Source organism: Saccostrea cucullata, unplaced genomic scaffold (assembly GCF_032062105.1).
Source record: "Saccostrea cucullata isolate Sc308-1 unplaced genomic scaffold, CSIRO_AGI_Scuc_v1 ctg5802, whole genome shotgun sequence".
NCBI lineage: Eukaryota > Metazoa > Mollusca > Bivalvia > Ostreida > Ostreidae > Saccostrea > Saccostrea cuccullata.
Window position 1 is genome coordinate 19,511 of NW_026929734.1, and position 18,222 is coordinate 37,732.

Consider the following 18,222-nt stretch of genomic DNA (forward strand, 5'->3'; position numbering starts at 1 on the left):
GCTGTAATACATTTTTCTTACAGAAAACTTAAAGTGTAGAATACTAACATGTGAATTTTCAATTCCTGGTCTAAGTATGTTCTATTTTTTCCTCACATTTTTACAGGTTTCAATAATTAACAGAAAATTAGTAGCAAACAGGGTGTGTTTTTGTAAAACATAATGCCCCCGTTGGTAACACAATTCTGGAGTGTGACGTAGACTGAAGCGGTATACACTTTTAAGATGTTTAGGCAATTCAAATGAGGTCAAAGGTCACATGATAAAAAATTTCTGTAGCAATGGAAAGGTTTTGTTATAATAAACAGTCATATCAAATATTAAATCCTTACCTTTGATAGCGCAAAAGTTACGGGCTAGGTTAAAGTTGACAACAGACAGACAGACAAACAGACAGAAAGACTGGACAAAAACAATATACTCCCGGGATCTTTCGATCCGGGGGCATAAAAAGGTAATATTTATAAAAAGTGTCGGCGTACACTAGTCGGTAATATTTTAAAAATGAACATTCCAAAGTGCAATGTCTGATTTCAAGATCTCTCAAGGGTCTGGAAGGCAAAAACGTGCGGTAAAAAAGGGGTGTTGCTAAAACGCGGAACGGAAAACGGAACGGAAAACGGAAAAATTATGTGAAACAAATCAGCTTTTAAATCAGATATAAAAGCAATATTTTTTTATGTAAAAGTCATATCTAATAAACATTTATTGTAAACTATAATACAATTATGAATTATACACACCCTCCGCTCAGAACTTGTGTAGAAGTGATCATGGTCTATATAATACGTACTGACTAGACTCAGAGTCCCAAGTACTAGTATTCATCTGAGCATTTCATACAAATTGTTTTTGTTTTTTTTAAAGAAAGCTCATTCATTCAAAAAAGATATTTCTTGAAGTAGGCAGAAGGAAAAAAAGACTACTAGTATGTACATTCATAAATATTTGTCAAAAGCGTCGGAACCGGGGAACCCCCTTTTTTGAGAAGGTAACCATAATATAGGCAATGAACATTGGAGCGTAACCGCCCCCCCCCCCCCCCCCCCCCCCCCCCCCACACACACACACACACATACTTTCAACAGGCACGTCGCAGATTAGATCAAGGAAGGTTCAGTGATAGTGTTTGGAAAATATTTGGTACTGAAAGAAAACGCGATCCCTCCCTAGGATTTTCGTGTTTGGGCAAAGGACGTATTTCCCTTTTTCCTTTTTTTGCTTGTCAAGTTTTCTTGTACGTTGGAATTTTTTTTTCTTCCACTTAGCCTCCCCCTTTCAATTTGCTTTAGACGCTTGTGTTTGCAAAGACAAAAATAGCTATTTTTGACGTTCAGATTATGCAAGCAGTGGCGAATCCTGGAATCTTGAAATGGGGAGGGACAGTTTGGGGTCTGGGTAGGGGCCCACAACATATTAAAAAATATATTTATAAAATCTTATGTACATTTTGGACACAAAAGGGAGGGGGCTTTTGCAATTTCTTAGTCCGATGAACGGAAAAACAAATCAAATGTATAACGGGGTCATTCATTTACCCCCCCCCCCCCCCCCCCCGAAAATAAAAACAAACACACACACACATGTACTGCATGCAAATAAACTTTAACTTCATTGAATGTAAACATTGCTACCCTTAACCTACCAAAGGAAAGTATTCCAACTTTATCTATCCAGAATTTAAATATATAGAAAGCGACTCTATTTTGTATAAAATTTCAACAACCAGTATTACATAAGAGGTGTTTATTCGAGCTTGGCGGAAGGGGTTGCCCTAAACGTAATCTTGATAATTATATTTTTTTAAATTTTATTTCTCTTTCAATAGTTCAACTTTATATTAAATACCCCCCCCCCAATTTTTTCCGGTCATAACCATTTTTACTAAAGAAATGTTCATTGACATCCGCACACTTTTTGTTATAATGTAATTGATGTAGTAAGTTTGTGTAAAAAATAGTACTGAAAGATGGATTTGGAACTTACCCTCCCCTACCGAGTCAAACAACTGTCTTCTTTTTGTTTTTGATTTTTTTTTTAAATTTGCTTGTGAAATGCTTATCAAGTAAGCCCCCCCTTTCAAATTCGAATCTACGTCACTGCCATGTCAGCGATTTTCGTAATTAAGAGACTGAGCATGACTAAATCAACTTGTATTTAATAGTGGGGAGTTGAATTTGTATAAGATGTATTGTTTGTGATAAATTTTTTGTATTTTACGTGATTTAATCCAAAATAATATATTCTGTTTTCCGTTCCGTTCCGCTTTCCGTTCCGCGTTTTAGCAACACCCGTAAAAAAGAGAGTGTTGCAGAAACTCGCGATTTTCTCTACATATCGAGAAGGACATTTAAACACCCGCGTTATGTCTAAATATAGATACAGCTACGTAGAAGACTAAGTTTACGCCAGGTATTTCCTGGTTTGATTTAGCTAAAACACTTCACATTTTACGTTTATATCATGCACAGTTTTTCTATAAGATAGGAACTGATTGGCAACCTTTTAGAGAAAATTTTTCTTTTGTATATCACGATCGCCATTTTGCAGGAGAAAGTTTGGAACAATAAAAAGCACAATGGCTAATACACTTTGCATAGCAATTTTAATGATATACTGTAGGCAACTAGACATCGTGCAAAAATATTTTTCATGAAATTAAAATGTGTCCCATAATCAAAATGTTGATGCTACATACAAGACATTTCATTTGTTTCAAATCAAATTTTGGCTACTAAATAACAGACCGAAATGATTCAAAATTGCAACAACAAAAAAACTACCATATGTAAAAAATAAATTATTTAAACAATACTTTATTACCAAATAAAGCATTGTGTCATTAGTTTTAAGTCACAGTATATCGAGGAAAATAATTTAAACCTGCATTTTTAATATATATATGTAGCTACTCGATTAACTTCTTGACTCTCGCTCTCTCTCTCAAAATATATATCTCATTGCACTACCATTACATATGAAAAAATATACGCAAAAATGACCCATCCTAGAAGTCTAACCCATTCTTTGGTAAAGTATATTGTTTTTGTCCCGTCTGTCTGTCTGTTCGTCTATTTGTCTGCAAACTTTAACCTTCACCATAACTTTTGAACCATGAAAGATAGAGACGTTGTATTTGGTATGCGTACTTCACTCATTAAGTTCTTTCAAATGACACCAAGGCCAATGACCTTGTGACCTTGACTGTCACCTTAATGCTAAAAATAGCTTTTCTGAACCTTCATCATAACTTTAGAACCGTGAGAGATAGAGACTTCGTATTTGGTATGCATATTCCACTAATCAAGTTCTTTTAAATGACTTCAAGGTCATTATCTTGAGCCCTTGACCTACATGCTAAAAATAGCTTTTTTCGAACTTTGTTGCCACCGGGCGCATAGTGTTTCAGAAAAACATATTGTTTTTTCAATTATTGCGATTTTTTAAAAATGTGCCTTTTTTGAAGCAATAATCGGAAGTGACAGTTCTATAGTAAATTTGCGCCTATTTGTGCAGATATCGAAATTATTCTGTTTCAAGGAGGCACTTTTTCAGAACAATGGCAATTCCTTGTTTAAAAATCGGAAAATCTGATATATTATGCCTTATATTTCATTTAATAGCATACTGAAAGGTAATACGCAGCTTCCAAATACTGTTCCTTATTGTGCTTTATATACTGTTGCATTTTAAAAAAAAAAAAAAAAACCAGTTTCTGTGACATAAAATTCTTCTTTAATATGTACTCTGCTACACATATAGGGAAAATGACAAAAGAACTGCAACATCCTCTTTCTTTCAAACTACATACAAACATAAATGTTGTATGCTAGAACAAAATTGAAATTTAAAAAAAAAATTATTTTCATCGGAGCTGTTGTACGTCATGATCCAAATGACAATATTTTTTCCCAATTCCAGTAAACTTTCTGAGTTGAATTTTATACAGCTTTTTCGCAGATGAATTTGAACTTGTCACTGCATGATGCATCATTCCACTTCCCATAGTATCGTATATTAATACAATTAGCAAATATTCCATTACTGGGTTCATTTGGCAGCCAATTTATGAACACAATTGGTGCTGCAGAGTGATGCCAGACGAAACTATTCTCTGTTGCTATGTCATTCCCACCTGACCATGTTGAACATAATTTCGGCCTTGTACAGATATCTAAAAATATACATATTACTGTTTTAAAATATTATAAAAGGGAATTTGGATTGATATATTTTTAAAACAAAAGCTGAAAATTCAAATTTATGAAAATCTCATTTACAAAATTTATGATCCAACTATTATAATTTTAAATGCTGTCTGGTATTTAAGAAATAAATAACCTCCGAGGTCGAGAAATGTTGTTTGAAAGATAAACGCCGAGGTGTATGCCGAGGCTTTTTTTATTTCAAGCAACATTTCGCGACCTCGGAGGTTATCCTGCTTCATTCGCTAACAAGGACTTTAATCTATTCCACTAAGAGCTCTAAAATACAGCTGATCGTTTCCTCTGACAAACGAATTATGTCACCATGTCTCGATTACGCTGTTCCATTTCACACCAGAGGGGAAATTTGTTTGCTTACATGTGTATGGAATGCAGACGATTGGAATTTTCGTTGTGTTAAAAATAGCTTTTTTTAATAACAAATTTGTTTGTAACATATATTGATGTATTTAATGAATATACAATAACAAAGTTATGTTTCTATTTTAATGCTTTAATAAGGACTAAAATCACGTTGTTTAAATACTAATATCGCGACTACCTCGCAGTTATTTAACTTACTACCGCTCTTTTGCGGGGCAGTCGAGAAAGCTGTAGATTTTTGGGCACATGACATTATTTACAGTTGTAATAATCACATGATTCGAACAATTTAATGCCAAAAGTAAAATGTATTGCCAAGAATTGGACTCTGAATAGTAGATTGTCAAATTAGCTTTAAAATGTGACGATTTTCAATTAAATTTAAATGAGAAGAGTTCACTTACTTAAAAATGTAACTTTTAGGATTAGCTCGTCTCAAAAATTAATAAGGCTGGTTCATTGATTTTTAAGCAAAGGTATTCCACCAGGATTTTTTTTTACTTTTCTGTCCTTATAAACTCTACAATGACCGTAGTCATACTATGACTATTGTATTCAATAGCACATTTGCCCCCTTCCAACAGACGTTTCCTACCTTCATCGCGAAAGAGTTCCGCTAAGTTGAGTAATCGCGATATCAAGTATTGCGTAGGGAGGTCCAAAAACAACCCGCTTGGCTATAAAAACCGACATTCATCAGCAACGTTATGCAATTTACAGTGTTCAGACTGCGGAAGACGACACTTCGATGTGGTTTAAACAAGTATTTCACTCTACGGTCAAATATTCTTCTGAATTGTACATGTTTGATACGTGTTTCTGAGCTGATAATTATTTGATGACGTTCGTGATTTATTGGAGAATAATGTCTGCAGCATTTTTTTGATCTCGGCAATAATCGTAGTAGAATAACTGATTAACTATTTTTATGTGAATGTTCGGCCTTTATTTATATATGCAGTAAGTTGTCCATGGATATTTCCGTTTTTTCTTGATCATGTCAAAGGAGCTCGTGTCAGGTGTGACTGGTCGGCAGGGTTGCTCACTCCTTCAAGGCACCTCATCCCACTTGTGATGTTTTGGAGGTCCGTGTTTGCTTCGCTACTATTTTGTTATGTCGAATGGACCAGCCACGTAGCATCGTTTTTGAAATGGGGGGAACCATAGAATTTTTTTTTACTTACTTAAGTTGACAAGCAAAAAAAAAGAAAGGAAAATGTTGCCTACAGTCGAAAATCATTTTTCGTGGTGGTGGTGGTGGTGGGGACGGGAGGGGGGGGGGGGTAGTAACAAAGTTTTTCCAATAACAACTTCTTTCAATACCAATTTCTTGGACCTACAATACTACATTTTCATTATATCACAAATTTATTTCTTTGGGGGGGGGGGGGGGGGGCACCCAGCCTTTCAGTGAACATTTCCTACATTGTAAGTAATGTCATGAAAAAAAGGGACAGCCCCCCCCCCCCCCTCCCCGTTGCTACGTGCCTGTGGACTATTGAACTGATCGTTATCTCCACATATTCAATTGATAAAAGTCATCTCATTACTATGTACATGTTTCATCGATAATTAAGTACACAGGAGCAGAAGAAAAGATATTTAAAGCATTAATGCACATTCACTACATAATCAATAGAGCCCCGACATAACACCAGGACCCTCACTGCATGAAAAGTCGCGTTTAATATAATTTAATAAATTCGTTTACTCCAGTAAATTTCTTGTATTGAATTTCATTTATGTATAACGGTACATTTTACATGAAATATATTGTGATATAATTAACTACAGTTTTCAAATAAGTATAATCATATTTAATGCAAAATACATCGAGAATAATATAGTTTAATAGAGAAAATTATACGTTTCGTTTAAGAATATCGACATGTAAAAGTAAATATGCTTATACTTAAAGTTTAAGTATGTTTTTGGTATTTTAAATATGTCATAAATAATTCTTTATTTTAATCAAAATAAAGGATTGTTAACAGTTTTATTATTGCAAAATAACAAAAACATTTACATTAAAACTTCCGACGTTGTAATGTTGGCCCGACATTAATGAACCGTCAATGTTGCTATGTAAACTTATGTTGAAACATTTTTTTTAACATTTATTTATTTTAATTTTTATTTATTCATATATTCAGTTTTAATTAATTATTTAACCCTTAAGAAGGTTTTTCAAAACTGTGGAATATAACTTAGATTTTTCTCTAAAACATGTAGTACAATTACATCGGGATCGAAGTCGGGCTCGAAAAGCAATTACACGCCGCGCCGAAATTCTATTTTTTGGGGGTCCACGCAGCCATGTTGAACTTGATCATGATGTTGTGCAGAAGGAAAGTGCGGAAGAGAGTGTCGCGAAAAGGAGAAGAATGATTAGCTTTGGATGGAATTTCTGTTTTGACTGAAGAAGAAATTTTACGACCCTATACTGCGGTATGAACAATGTACACAATTTTATCATGTTTCCTTGAATGAATAATTGCTTCTGCTACTGACAATGTTACTGTTCCTTAGTCTGGGCACCACACATAAAATGCCTGACCGTAAAAACGTTTGGGCAAGCGCTATTTAAATTTTGCAATAATTATTTAGCACTTTTAAACATCTCTCATAAAGATGGATTTTAACCAGAATTTCCTCGTTTGGGATTGGTTCAGGAATTTTAGTGTTCCTCTGTTCAGCATTTACAGAGTATGTTGTACAATGTAAAAAATATATAGTTATTTTTTAATGCATGTTCAAGATCATATTCAGCACTTGTTTTGATTATTTAATAGTTGCAGTGGACGGGACTGAGACGATTCCCCAGGGTGCATCGATTTACCCAAAAGGACCCAAAAGGAACCTGCCGGCGTATGAAGTCAGCTCGTGAAAATGGTGAGAACCATGCAGCTCAAATTTTCATTTAACACAAATAACCTAACATTGTTTTTATAAACTTGTATATTTTAGCATAAGACTATAAAAAATATTGCAACAACTTGAACTACTATTTACCAAGTAAACAAGACAAGGTTTATATTCTTAATTTCCTTATCCTAAAAATACAATAGTAATGGATTCTGACAGGTAATCTAAACATAATATAAATTGTGCAGAGCTATGCATAATTATTTCACATTAAATACTTAAGCATAAATTATTAAAAATAATTATCATATTCTATGATGCACAATTATGCATGTATTATTTACAGGAATCCGAATACTCACAAGAAGGATAAAAGCAGTATGAAAATTAACACAAAGGTAAGATTTCTTAAATTTTCTGATAAAATCAATAAAATCACATAAATTTAAGATCCATTTTAAGATCCAAGCAAGTTTTCTGATCTGTGTCTGGTATTTGTCGGTCATCTGTAAACTTTTCAAATTTTTACATTCATCAAAATTAATCCTAATTTGAACAAAAAAAACCTTCAAGATACAAGTTTTCTTTTAGAAATTGTGCCAGAAAAGTTTGAAGTATCTATGGGAATGATCTGACAACATCGAACTTGCTGAGCCTTCCTTCTTAAAGTGAATGACCAGATATTTGGCTACTCAGTTTGAGGTACGAACTAATCATTTGTTGTACGACTTATTGTGTATGAGATTGCCACCATTTACTGGAACTTTGAATTTCCTGTCCACTTTAAAGCCCTGCTATCTACAGTGTAAGTTGTTAATATATTTCATTTTATGTTAAATCACTTGATCATTATTCCAATAACTTGCACGTTAAATGCTGTAGATGCTAATCTTTGCATTTTCGTAAACTCTAAAATTCCATGTGTTTCAAGTATGGTGTGCCATTATGTACATCCGTTTCGTATCATGTTTTGTCGTCTCTAAATTTGATCTTATACATATTATAATATGTTTTAAAATTTTGAAATAATTCGTGGAACTAGATCACAAAGTTTAAGGATTTTATTATTGTATGAATGTTATATATTTGCTCTAATCATGAATACATCTGTGTGTATATTTTTTCTGAAATGCCATACCTGTTATTGATTTTTCATATTTTTTTTATCCATAGTATCTTTCTGCTAAAGAAAATAAAATATTGTGGAGGAACACGTAGAAAAGGGCATTTCAACATGTTCAAGGTCAAGCAGGTAAACACAGTGGTAAAATGCTCAAAAAAAAGATGGAAAAAAGTTACTAGTCCCCAGTTTACATGTACATCCACAAAATCTGTAGCTTGTTGGTCTGAAACTATAGATACATATGTCTTAATATGTTAAATGCTGTAAATGCTATTATTTGCATTTTCGTAAACTTTGTAAATCTTCATATTCCATGTGCTTGGAGTACGGTACCATTATGTATGTTTCGTATCATATTTTGTTGTCTATAAATTTGATCTATATATATAATTATATGTTTTTTTATGTAATTCACTTAACTAGATGACACAGAGAATTTTATCATTGTGTAAAATGTTATCTACTTGCTTTAGTCATAAGCACACCCTATTTGCATATTTTTTTCTCCTTTTTTGTATATTCTTTCTACTGAGAGCCATACCTGTTATTAATTTTTCATATTTTGTTACAGCTTTTCACCATATCCATAGTATCTTGCTCTAAATGAAAGAATTATTGTGGAGGAACAGAGAAAAGGGCACCTCAACATGTTCAAGGTCAAGCAGATAAACATAGTGGTAAAATGCTCCAAAAAAAAAAGATGGCGAAAAAGTCATTAGTCCACAATTTACATATACATCAACACTAGCTTCAAAATCTGTAGCTCGCTGGTCTGATATTATAGATAAGTATCTGTCTTTATTACCCAGACTTAAAAAATGGCATAATTTTTATGGTCTTCTGTAAATGTCAAAATTCTGATGTTAAGAGAACCACCTGTTTAAATTGTAGACTAAAGAAACATTATATGAAACAAAACTCACAAACCCCTTTCTGTGTCGTACAATTTTTCCTTTTCAGATCTACATTGCAATCAATGTAATTGCACACAAATGTAAACACATCACCCCATACATGTAATATTCAATAGACTGTCATTTGCACTTTCTTTTAAAATCTAGATTGGTTCAAAAATATTTCATTTGTCAATAATTAATCAAAATTGAACTTTGTTTCCTCAAGGTCAATTGATAAGTTTACAATCAACTCAGATTTTGTGTACTAGTTAATATATGCATAAATCCGGAAGCACACATATAATATATATATAGGCAAATGGGTATTTATTTGTTTGTTTGTTGTAGAAATTAGGAGCTAGATGTGCTTCTCCAGAGCTGAAAACTTCTTGGGATGAAGAGAAGAAAAAGCAAGAAGAAGCAGTTTTAAATATTGTACAAAAAATGATTCGAGAGATGATACTATCTATGAAATAAGAAAACTGAAGTGGCGTTCTGATGAATGTGAAAAAGTCCTCAAAGAACAGGACACCAAGAGTGCTACTCTCAAATCAAAGCACTCTAAAAGGCAGAGCATAAGAAGAACTAGGACAAATAAAGAATCTAAAAGAGTCAAACCTATTGATGTAGTAATTGAACAGAGATGGGCAACTAGAGATAAAATATCTGCTACTGTTTTGCACAAATGTGATGTTTTTTTTTTACTTATCTTTAATTGACACATTCAATGTTAGATAAGAAAAATATACCTAGTGTTGTATTTTTGACAGTGAAAGTTTTTTTCTGATGCTTGATTACAGATTAAAACTGTCATATTTTTTATTGTTTCAACTTTTATTGGTTTATTGTATAGTATCAATGGCATACATTTTAATCTTGATTTATATATTACATATATGTACAAGTTTGACTTAAATAATAAGTGCATGGACATTTATTGTGGAAAAAAATAAGACAATCAAGGGTAGTCTGAAAGAGCTTTGCTGGCAGTAAGTTGCAGATCTTGATACCCAAGTAAGAGAAAGGTGGTGTCTCTGACCCATCCTTTTGCTCTTGCTTGTGGGCGAGTGAGGCTTCTTTGTCAGTGGCTTAGTGTGTCATAGATGTAAAAAATAGACTAAGCAGATGAGGTAGAGACATTTCTGAGTAAGAAAGGGTGAATTGTGATTTAATAAATATTATATTGCAAGAGTAATGAGAATTGCAAGAGTAAAATATTAATTTGTTTCCTTCCATATGAAGTAAAAGAGTTTACGAAGTGAATTTTTTGCATTAAGATTAAATTGTAATTGAGGCTAAAAAGTTGTTAAATATACTTGTACATATGTTTATACAGGACATTTTATATGTACATGTTTCAGAGCTCATTCTTGAAATTTTGAGGCAAATTGTAGAAGATTTATGACTGAAAAAATATCACTATCAAAATGTCTTGCATTCCAATGTAAAATGAGGATATGTTAAAGTTATAACAGATATGGGGTATTAGAGACAAATTATCAGCTGTTACTATTTTGTGTAATTGTGATGCTTTTTTTTTAATTTGAATTGACATAACCAAATGATGTAAAATATTTTTTTTTTTTGGTGTTGTACTTTACACAGTCAACATAAAGTATTTACTGTACTCGGTTAAAAATTTAAAAGCTGTAACATTTTTTTATTAATACCAGATCGACTGGCTTATTGTGTCGCACACATGTACGTACACTTTTAATCTCTGATTTATTGCCATGTTTTTACAAGTTGATAATTAGTGCATGGACATCTATTGTGAAAATACTTGGAAAACAATATGAGGGTAGTCTGAAAGAGCTTTGCTGGCAGTAAGTTGCAGATCTTGATACCCAAGTAAGAGAAAGGTGGTGTCTGACCGATCCTTTTGCTCTTGCTTGTGGGCGAGTGAGGCTTCTCTGTCAGTGGTTTAGTGTGTCTTAATAGATGTACATGTAAAAGAATGGGCAACTTTTATTGCCAACTTTTATTCTTTAATGCAAAGTCTGATATGATTTTTTGTGGGAAATTGAAAAACCATTTACAACCCATGCAGCAGTTTTAATAGGGGCAGTTTCAGTCACAGATTTTGGAGTCAAGAATGACTGCATTTTTTACCCGTTGTGTTCTGATTTATTGCAAATTTAAATTTTACAAATTCTATTTTTATAATTAAATTGTTATTGATTTGTTTGGACATGATGACCCATTGTTGTCAGGGTGTCTTAAATTAATAAAATTTTAAATCCATATTAAGTTTTTTGTAAAATACAAAATTATTTCATTTACTTAAGTATTATTTAGTACCTACAACTTGTATGCAAAAAATTACTCCATTATAATTGAGCTACATTCATGACTGTAAATTTTTAAATGCTGGCATTTAGGCATTAATTTTGAAATATCTTATACTTTGTTAGAACTCATTGTTTGTACACTATTGAGATAACATGAAATAAAATTGAATGAGAAGTGGATTTGTGTAGTGTAAAATACTTGCAAAAAACACAATTATAAACCATACGAAATAATGATGGAATAAGTATTAGATAAAAAAATTATGCAATAATATAATTATATTAAGTTTTATCTAATACAACCATAAATCTCAATGATATGGGAATGTTTAATCCATATATTTCATCACATATACAAGAGATTTAATATTAATTTATGAAAGATTAAAATTTGAACGTATTAGTAAGTTTACGATTCTCCGTATATAACTTAATTTTTGGAAGTATTATAAAGTAAAGTGTGAATTAAACAAAAAATAATGAGGTAAAATTCTACATTAAATTTTATTAAACCATCAAATTTAATATAACCATAAAACTTTTAATTTATGGGCATGTTTAATAATAATTATACGTTTTGTATACTCGAGGTATAATATTTGTTTACGGGAGACTTAAATCCGAACGTATTAGTAAGTTTACAATTTTCCAAACTTTATTAAATTTGTTCTTTTAATTTTCCATTAAACTCGTATTAAATGCTAATTTTTTTCTAACGTTTACGATCCCACAATATGTCATAGTATGCATTTAAACATTAAATAATCGCAGCATTTAAATTGCATTTAAGGTAAAAGTAAACCCGACTTTTCATGCAGTGCCTAATACAGGGTTTTGGTCTCACCCCTCAGGCCCTAGGGCGGGGAATGGGGCAGGGACCATGAAATTAAAAATTTTTGCTCCTATTAATCCATAGATGTTATATGCCAAATATGGTTGGAATTGGTTGAGCGGTTTCAGAGTGGAAGCTGAAAATGTGCAAATGTTAACACACGAAGGACGACGAAAAAAAAAAACAACAAATAGCAATAATTCATCCGAGTGACTCCGATGACTTAACAATATATGAAGTTCTTTTTTTTGTGAAATCAGTAAATTAAAGCAATATTGTTTTCAATCCGTATATATGCGTGCTTACCGAATGTAAAATATAGGTTCAAAGAATTTATCAGTTTCAATTTTAAATAAATCTGACCAGCTTTTAGGAACTTCTCTGTGATCCAATCCGATTCCTTCTGATCTTCAATCGCTACAAGGTAAGCTCCTTGGGACTCACAAAAATCCTATTTATATAAAAAAAAATGTAATATACACAATGTGTTTAAAATCTTTCTGTAACTTGCATTGATATTTTCTTTAATCAAATCAATGTATGTACGAGGGTTGTCCCGTAAAATCGTGGACAAAGCGTTTTTCTCGAAAAGTAATGGGCGCACTAAGCTGAAAATTTCAGTAATTGTTTATTTATCATACTTAAGTGCATGAAAATTTTTTGATAAAATATAGGCAAAAATAAAGATTTTATTATGCTTGAATGTGCACGAGGTATTGTCCTACGGCGCACGGTCAAAAAACCAAGGTTTTATTAAAGAATACACAAGTTTGAATTCAAAATAAAAGTTTTAAATACATAAGATTTGAATTAAAATTATCCTTATTCAATTCCACAATCAATTTTGTAGTCTTTGTAAAAATTTTAAGGCATTTTCTTAACTTTTGGCAGTTTCTCCAGCATTCGAAATGGGAAAGTGGTAAACACAACACACGAAAAATGGCGACGTTTTATGACGTTACGGCGCACCGGAGAACAGTTCAGTTTTATTTCGATGTTGTAATGACACCTTTAGAGACTTGAAATGACCATAGAAGAAAAAAGATTATAAAAATATCACCATATCTTAATTATACAAATAAAATAGGAATTTTCTTAGCGAAGTTTTTCTTGATCGAGTCCCTGGGGAGTACAAAACATACGGACAAACTCCTAATGTAATATCAAAAGACGCTGTCACAGTAGATCGCCGATATGAGATTTTCTATTAGTTGAATGATGGTGAGAATATTGTCCGTAACTTACTAATAAATCTTCAGAAGATCGCATGAGGGTGCCAATTGGTTCTTCGGCTGTTTATGGAGACTAAAGAATGTGTATCAATGAAATTCCTAAATTTAAGTCGGACTCATCCAACTTCATTTTCAGCAAAGATAAAACGTGACGCTGTTTTAGACACTTTGACGTTATAATCCATGCGCGGTAAGGTGATACAATACATGGCATAAAATCTCATAATTTGTTTATTTATGCATATATTTATCTGAAATTTGCTGTGTATATTACTAAAATATGTACTAAATAATAGTGAAAATTTTAGAACGCAGTGATGTTTATTTTTCACACTAGACAACTTGTCCACGATTTTACGGGACAACCCTCCTATTTATATATTTACATGTATAATCTTAAATATGCATTGAAAACAAAAAAATGCCGAATTTTGGCTTGGAAACAGTTTAAAATTACGATCAATTTTGTATAGCGTGAAAAAATAATTTTCTTGGTTTAATTTTTGTTGTTTTTCGTGGTATGGAGAGGCCCTCGAGTTCATTACTTCCTCAAATTATAAAATTTCTTTTGTATTTTTATTCAACACTTCCTCAACCTCGAAATCAAACCCCCTACCCGAGGTCTCTGAAGAAACTGTAGCTCTTCAGGTCTGTACATAGAAACACTTGGATTTGAAACTTTGCAACAGGCAGCAATTATTTGAATTCTGTTCCTTAGTGTAGTCTACTTGAGTACCAATTTATATTGAAATCAGATCAAAAGTGTAGGGAGAGTATAGAGCTATGCAAATATTTTGAAGAAATTTCTCTATTTATAGTAACCATGGCAATACAGAATGTCTACTTGTGTGCTAAATTTTACTGAAATCAGAACAAAATTGTACGAGGAGACGCGTTTAAAAGGAATTTCACAGTAATGTCTATTTTTAAACAGTAACCATGGCAACAATTTTCATTGAAATCAAAACCGTGGTTTATATTATGTATCTCAGCGCAGTCTTCTTGTTTGCCACGTTATATTGAAATTTTTAAAAAGAATTTCACAAATGTCTATTTTTAGTAACAATGGCAATACCGTTCATCGAAATCAAAAACCGAAGCCCTAAATTATGAAACTTAGTAATGTCTACTTGTGTTCCAGGTTTTACTGAAATGAGACCAATAAAGTATTAGGAGTAACGGTTTAAAGGAATTTCACAAAAAATTCTATTTAAAGTAACCATGGCGACACCGTTCATTGAAATCAAAAACTGGTGCACTAGATTATGTATATTAGTCTAGTCTACATGTGCGTCAGACCAATAGCATATTTTGAAAAAATTGTTTACAGACAGACGGACAGCTACAGGTGTAGACAGACAGCTACACGGACGGACGACGGACACATTACTATCGCATAAGCTCTTCTGGTCTCTGACTATAAATAATTATTAATGATATTATTTCTAAAAAACACCATTCACATACCTGTGCCCAGCTTAGTATTGATGGCAAAACAGGGCATCCCTGTTTTCTTAACTCTATGGGTTTTTCCGTATGGAACCAAGTTCACCCCTCCACAGTCAATATTCAAACATTTCACATACAAATATCCACCTAATCCTTTCCTTAACTCCCCAACAACGTTTAAGTGTGTTAATGGCACTGGTCCCAGCTTACAGAACTGACAACACTTTAAACTCTCTAAAAGAACTCCAAGTTCAACGATCCGTCGACCCTCCCTCCAACTCTCTCTCTCTCTGCGTATTTACCGAGTTTTATATTTCTAAAAAGGGGGCAATTCGGGTCTTCGCATGGATTTCTTTCACAGGTATGGCCGGATTCGTAATTATGGTCCAACAAAACGGTACGAATCCCTCTTGACGCTTTGGAAATCCTTTTCCCTTTAAATCGCCCGAACTTATCCCTGGGCGCAGCCATTACTACGGACCGTAACTCTTGTCTAAGTAACGATAATTCATGACTTCCGATTTCCTAGCGACAAAGACTGGAATCAAGGGCAGAGAACCAGAACTATTCCGAGAATTGCCGAGATCGACGCCACATCGGTTAACATCGGAACTTTTACCGGAAGTGCTTTGTTATACATCTAAATCCTTAACATTTGTCGAAAAAATGGGGTATTATTGCATGTAGAAGATGCATGAAAGCACTCTAACTTTCGTATTATACAATGTGATATTATATAAGAAGATTATTTTCGTAATTTTCATTGGCTGAAAGGACGTCACGTGATATTCTTCCTTTTGCGATGTTGACATGAAAGCGCGTCCGCGGAAAACGATGTCGCACGACACACCGTTCGGTTGCACTAAAGTTAGGTAAAACGGGACGTCATAATATTAGAAACGTGTTTTTTAACATTGTGACGTAATGACATATAGAATATCACACTGCTGTTTTGATCTCGGCCTTGGTATCCGCCCGAGCGGTTGGTATCGGCCCAAGCCCGGAGGGCGCGGGCCGATACCATCCGAGGGCTGATACCAGGGACGAGATCAAAACAGTGGTGTGATATTGTTTATATCATATATCTAAAACCAAAGAAAAGAAAAAAAATTCAGATATTTTTCGAATGTGTCGTAAAAAAATTAGAGTTATCTTTCTTTATTTCGATGTTCCTGAAGATGTTGCTTGACAGTGAATAATCATATAATATACAGTAAGATTTGGCTGGTCTGGTCATTAAAAAGAATAGCCCTGGTGTTTTGAAAGATTTCATTTTGAAGCACATTGTATAAGGCCTAACAATTTTTTTTAAACTAGGTCCCAAACTTGAAAATGTTCTACTTTCACTTTGTATCGAACCGGGGTTACAGCTTCTTCAACGAAACATTACAATTTGTAAGTCTGAGATTAATAGTAACTATTTGTTTTGTTTACGATATATATTTAATTAAAATGACACATTAAATGAAAATTTGGTTTTGTCTTACCGTCAAAGCAAATAAACGTCAAGTTTTTTTCAAAACATGATTTGTTGCTGTACTAGAAGAAAACAAGAGTTACCTCTCTTACGTCACAAGTGTTATCATTTGGCGCACTTTTTAAAACAATTTTCTCAAAATTCTAGTATAAATAAATAATTTTTAAAAAACCAGGTTAATTTTTTCGAGATATATTGTTTCTCTTTAATACTTAAATATGAATTTTACTCTTAATTCACACAAATTAACAGAAATAATTATTTGAAATTTGAGGGCGAGACAGCCCCTTGACCACGGGCCGAGACAGAGATATCTCAGCCCTGAAGGCGAGACAGCCTCACTTCCCAGGCGCTGTCTCGCCAAGTTTAAAACGTCTGTATGAGGGCTGACACACTACTAGGTATATGATATAGCCAAATCTGTTCAGTTAGAACTGTGTCAGTGCATTCACTTTGAGTGATATATATATAATACAACAATTATAGACTTCAGTGTACAGTCAATATGTTGTTTTATTATACCTCTATTGATAATACTCGAGTTTGATTGGCATAGGAATAATTGCACGTGGGATATAATGACCCGGTCATTATTATTAATGACCGTTAAATAATCACTTAAACGGTTTACTCATTTCAAAATATCTTATGATGCAAAACCTACTCGACTTGCAGACGTCAATGTAAACAACTTCACTATATACGGAGTGTTTTTTCTATTCTAACATAATTTTGCTAAATCAATTATTCTATATTGATAAATTTTGGCAAATTTTTCTCATACAATTTTATAGTACATGACTTGTACATCATACGAGTTTGACAAATATATTCTAAATATTTTCGAATTTCAAACTAGTATGTTGCAATCAATTTTGTGTCGCATTGGTATTCTTTTACATGTACATTTTTAACGATATCAGATGCCTCTTCCAAGCACGATTTCTGAATTAAAAATTTGTTTTCTAGCTTGTAGCCAGGGAGAATATGGCAAAAATTGCTCGCAACGATGTAGCAGTAATTGCTTAAATGGAGAAATCTGCAATCCTTTTTATGGCAGATGTATCAGCTGCAATCCAGGGTGGAAAGGCCTACTTTGTAAGGAAGGTAGGTTTAAGAAAAAAAGGAAATCGTAATTATAAACTTTAACTTTTAACTTTAAAATGAATTTAAATCATATTAATTTTCCGTTTCTCAACTTAATGGAAAAAGATTACAATAAAAACTGTACATTGTGACAAAAACATTTTTATTATGTAGTAAAACAAATCATCCCCCCATTTTTGAAGTCCGTTTAGACATATAAAATATTCTGTTGACGTCAAACATGTATCACTCTCATGTTCATTCGTATGAATACCTGACGGTATGTATTTTTGCTCTCCCAGCATGTAAACCAGGGATGTACGGTGCTAACTGCTCAAGTCTGTGTGGAAAATGCAGAGATAATCAAAGGTGCCATCACGTG